This window comes from Odontomachus brunneus, unplaced genomic scaffold, assembly GCF_010583005.1.
Source record: "Odontomachus brunneus isolate Ranch 3 - 2012 unplaced genomic scaffold, Obru_v1 Obru_scaffold_067, whole genome shotgun sequence".
NCBI lineage: Eukaryota > Metazoa > Arthropoda > Insecta > Hymenoptera > Formicidae > Odontomachus > Odontomachus brunneus.
The window spans coordinates 148,616-154,312 of NW_022639517.1; the positions used below are offsets into that span (position 1 = coordinate 148,616).

The 5,697-nt window shown below is 40.5% G+C and overlaps 1 protein-coding gene across 5 annotated transcripts in view; it reads left to right on the forward strand.

Annotated features, from left to right (window-relative positions):
• Window positions 1-5,697, forward strand: part of LOC116846689 (tectonic-1-like) — a 199,070-nt gene that overhangs the window by 112,656 nt on the left and 80,717 nt on the right. The gene's annotated exons all lie outside the window — the stretch shown is intronic.

The following is a 5,697-nucleotide window of genomic DNA, read 5'->3' on the forward strand; positions in this document are numbered from 1 at the left end:
GTCGACTTTACGAATCCAACAAGTCGACGGAGTGGTACTAAGGATGTAGACTTTACGAATCCAATAAGTCTACGCGGATGTCGACTTTACGAATCCAATAAATCGGCGGAGCGGTATCGAGGAATGTCGACTTTACGAATTCAACAAGTCGACGGAACGGTAATCAAGGATGTAGACTTTACGAATCCAATAAGTCTACGCGGATATCGACTTTACGAATCCAACAAGTCGACGGAACGGTAATCAAGGATGTAGACTTTACGAAATCGGCAAGGCTCCACGTGTGTCGACTCTACGAATCCAACAAGTCGACGGAGTGGTAGACTGCGCGAATCGGATAAGTCTACGCGGAGGTCGACTTTACGAATCCAACAAGTCGACGGAGTGGTACTCAGGATGTAGACTTTACGAATCCAATAAGTCTACGCGGATGTCGACTTTATGAATCCAATAAGTCGACGGAGCGGTATCGAGGAATGTCGACTTTACGAATCCAACAAGTCGACGGAGCGGTGACGAGGAAGGTTTAGGATACGGTGTTCGAGGCAGCGGTGTTCGCGAGGTGCTGCTGCTGTCGGAGTCTGAACTCTGTTCAGCGGAGTGCCTCGGAAGACTGCTTCTCACTGAGCTTTTCGCGCGGTCTTTTATACTACTTTTAACCTGATATCGTGTTGTGATATTCGCGGTCGGTCGGCGGTGTTTACATTGGTTTGTCGCGTGTTCGGTTTCGTGACGAGTCGTTTGATTTTATCGTTCTTACGGTTTCTGTTCTATTTGTCTTACGAACGGCTCGTTACGTTCACACCGGCGAGGAGTGAGTTCCTTGATGTCTCAAGGATGTCAGACTGGTTCCCGACTTTGGACTATTTAATTTCTTCTCAATTGGAGCTACGACCGACATAGGCTACGACGCACATTTTAGTAAGTCGGCAGTCGTTGAAGAACTCAGAAGGCAATGTGATTGTCCATGGCGTCAAGAAAGGGCACTCAATGTATCGAATGCTGATCATGGTCGAGAAGCCATCTGAAGCTTGCGTAGCTCAGAAAGAGATCTCTATGTCATGGGAGATGTGGCATCGTCGGCTCGGACACGCAGGAAAAGACAAGGTTAAGGCGCTATTGAAGTCAAAAGGATATTGCGCAACTGGAAGCAAATATTTTTTTCTGCGAAGCTTGTGTCTTTGGGAAGATGACCAAGGGACCATACAAGGAAATCGTTAATAAGAACTACAAGCTAAGTGCAAGAATTCATTGCGACCTTAGTGGAAAGGTCTCAATCGAATCGGCAAGCGGTTGTAAGTATTTCGCAGTTTTCGTCGACGAAAGCTCAGTCTACAAGAAAGTCGCTATGCTGACGAAGACGGAACTCGTTGAAGAGTTCAAGAAGGTGATCCATGAGGAGGAGGTCAAAGAAGAGACTGGATGTCCGATCGAGGTCTTGCGGACCGATCAAGGCACGGAATTCATTTAGACGTCATTTCAAAATCTTCTGAAGGAGCACAAGATCAAGCACGAAACAAGCGTTGAGTATACACCGCAGTCGAACGGTATGGCCGAACGTGCCATTCGATCTCTTACTGAAAAGGCTCGATTTCTACTTGCGGACACAAACCTGCCGAAGTTTATGTGGGCCAAGTGTGTCTCGACTGCCTGTTATTCGTCCAACCTCATCGTCACTCGCGATCTCAAGAAGATATCTTACGAACTTTGGCACGGAAGGAGCCGTCTATCGAGCATCTACGCGCGTTCGGTTGCGACGCCTTCGCACACATCCCAAAAGAGAAGCGAAACAAGTTCGACAAGAAGGCTCGAAAAGGACAGCTGATAGGCTACGGACCGAGCACGAAGCTGTATCGTGTTTACTTCCAGTAAACTTCAAGATGTCCGCGACGTAAAATTCAATGAAGAGAAGCAGAGTTTCTTCTACGTAGAGGACGAAATGAAGTCGCTGTCCATTGTTGACGATGCTCGGGGAGAGATTTGTAGAGACAAAGTGAGCGACTCCACTGAGATCATCGATGAGGTCGATAAGACATCAGTGCGACCAAGACCAACCAACATACGTAAGCCAAGTGGACCGCTGATAATGAAGCTCCGCAGTCGTCGTCCTGTCGTCGAGGATGCGCCGGCCGAGACGTCATAAAGAGGTCACGAAGCACTGATGGCGCTAGTCACGGAGGAACCTAAGACAGCTCTTGAAAGAGACTCTTGAAGGTGAAGACTTCATCGGATGGCAACAGGCCATGCAGGATGAACTCGACTCTCTCGATGAAAAACGACGTCGTCGAGACATGTGTCTTGCCGCCGGGGAAGAACATAATCGGCACTGGCTGGGTCTTGAGGATCAAGCGACATCCGAACGGAGAAATCAACAAGCTGAAGGCCAGAATTGTTTGTTGCGGATACAATCAATGAAGTGGAATTGACTTCACCGAAACGTTCGCACCCGTGGTTCGTATGGATTCTATTCGAATTTTGTTAGCTATCGCAGCTCACAAGAAGCTAATGCTCAAGCAATGCGACGTAAAGACTGCATTTCTTTATGAGTAAATTGAGGAAGAAATTTACGTGCGACCTCCGGATGAGGTCGGCATCGAAGATGGCAAGGTTTAGAAACTGAGGAAGTCACTTTATGGTCTGAAGCAGTCGCCTCGTAACTGGAACAAGAATTCAACGAGCTCGTCACAACATTCGGTTTGACTTGCTCGGTTGTTGACCCGTGCATTTATTATGGCAACGGCCAGAGGGAGCGCCTGTTGTTGGCCGTATATATGGACGACCTTCTCGTTGCCGAAAGTCAAGAAGACGTAGTAGCTGAACTGCTCAAATCGTGGTCAAATCGAGGTTGTTAGATATTGCGGTTCCGACTACGCTGGATGTCCTGACACTACAAAAAGTACATACGGACATATGTTCGTATTGAACGATGGACCTTATGGGAATCTCGAAAGAGTACGATTGTCGTTGACTCAACAACTCCAAGTTGCCTATGAGGCATCGAAACAAACGATATGGATTAGAGATCTCATGAAGGAGCTCATGATGTCTCTCAGAGGTCCGACGGTGCTTTATTGTGACAATGAGTTTGCAGTCTAGTTGTCGAACTCCGAGGAGATCAAGAAGAAGACGATGCACGTCAACGTTCATTTCAACTTTCTGCGTCAGGCTGTTAATGATAATATAGTTGAAGTTAAACATATCGCTGGCACGGAGAACCCTGCGGATATGTTAACGAAGTCATTGCCTGAAGCTACTCAGTTGCTGCAACATCCTCAATATCAAATGAGACTGCGTCAAGAGGGGATGTTGATTATGTGACTTTGTCTCGTTATGATTTGACATTCAATTTAATTTCTGTTTGTTTTGTACTTTATTCTTTATCATCAGGGTCCGAGTGTTTGTATCGCTCTCGAAGTATAAATAAAGTTCCCTGTACGGTAGATGGCGCGCTTATCGCCGCCGTGCACCATCCGTTGTTCTTCCTTGGTTTTTATATCTGTCTCAGTCTGTATTGTGTAGTCGTGTATTGTGTAGATCGCACGCATTTTACATTTCTCTGCTACAATAAAAAGATAACCCCAACAGATGTCAATCAATGAATCATTTTTCATTAGGTATATAGATGTCACAAACATGAAGTCTTAAATAGCTTAGTGAAAAGAGCGGTTGTGTGGCAAGCGGGAAGACCCGAATTCGATCCCAGCCGAGTCTGATGTTTTTCATCTCATATGGCATTAAAAGTGGACATCTACAGATACACACAAGCACACACTCGGCCAAAGTTTTTGATCTTTCTTTCGTATGGATGCAATAAAATTTATTAAATCCGAAGAAATATTTTTGACTTGAAGTAATTCTATATGAATATTCTAAGAAGTTCTGATGAACTTCAATCATATAACTTCCTAAATCATTCTTATAGTATTCTTCCACGAATTCCTAAGGAAGTACAATTCAGGAAAGGAGAAATCTTTAGGAACACTTAAAGAATTCATCGTGCTATCTGAGTTCTTTCCACTTTTGTATACCCATTATATTGTAATATGACTCACATGGCTCAGTTTTGCGCTACTTGCAGTTTCGTCAGCTGAGTCTCACCCATTCCTATTAATCGTAGCACAATACTCAAAGTGAAGTGCTATAATTGATTTATAAACAATACATCTTATATATCCCGATATATCATTATCAATTCTATTTAAAAAAAACTTATTTTTTTCCTTATTTTCTATAATATATAATCGCAGTGATCCTTAAATCGGAGTTTGTTATCAATAATTACGCCAAGATATTTAGTATTTTCTATTTGTTTTGTCATCGTGTCATCTAAACATTTTAACGTAATACTTCTTCTCAATTCTTTCCTTATACTTTTAATAATCATAAATTTTGTTTTGGCAGCATTAATTTTTAATTTATTGACATTCATCCAATTTTCTACTATTGGTAATACCCTGTTTAATTTCTCTTCCACCTCTTCGCTACCTCCACCTTTCACATATATTATTGTATAATCCGCAAACATTTAAATGTTACATTCATTTGAACAAATTTGCACGATATCATTTATATATATTATAAATAATAAAGTTTCTACCACTGATCCTTGTGTACTCCGTACTTTGTCGTAAGTCGTTTTGACCAACAATTGTTAAATCTAACTTGTTGAGTTCTGTTATTTAAATATGATCTTAACCATCTAGTACCATTTCTCTTACCCCGTATTGATATAATTTATCTAATAATCTAACTCTATCTACCGTCTCATATGCCTTTTTTAAATCCAAAAATATTACTTCCACAATTTCTCCTTTACTAATTATTATTTTCCAATCATTAATAACAGATTGTATTGTTGTCTTACACGAGTGATTTTTCCTAAAACCCAATTGGTGTTCTGTAATAATGTTATTATTTTGTAAATACGTATCCATTTGCTCTCTTACAACTAATTCTAGTACTTTTTCATATATTGGTAATATATTTATCGGCCTATATTCGCTTGCTTTCTTGGATTTATCAATTTTAGGAATCGGTATTATTATGGATGTTTTTCATCCCTCCAGACATCCGGAGGATGTCACCTTTACTTAATGCATCATTTACCAACTTCTTTAATTCCTCCCCTATCACATAAAAGCATGCTGTTAGTATATCACTCGTTATCCCTTCCGTTCCTTTCTTACGTGGCAAGCCCATAACAATTCGTTTTAATTGGTGTATATTTATCAACTCAAAATTTTCTATAATTTCCTTGTTTTCTACAACATAAATAGTTCTCTTTTATGGATATAATTATGTCATCAATACTCTGTATGTAATATAATGTTATGCCCCTGATGGCGATGAGCACAACGGGTAGTTGGGATCCGGTGCTAGCATGCAAACGTACAGGATGGTCGTGAAAAAAAAAATAAATAGTCATGGAGTTTTAATAAAGTTTACGATTCGGTTTATTTGGACTTTTCTTCTTATAATTCCTGATAACTTTCTTACTGTATTTTATATGTACACTTGTGTATATTTAACTTGTTTTACATTCCTAATGAAAAATTTTTCATATATAATTATATAAAATTATATAAAATTATATATAATTATACATAATTATATATTATTATGTATCAAATTTGTCCATTCATGTTCATACATTCTATTTATATATGTAATTATACATAATAACGTATTAGGTGCGCA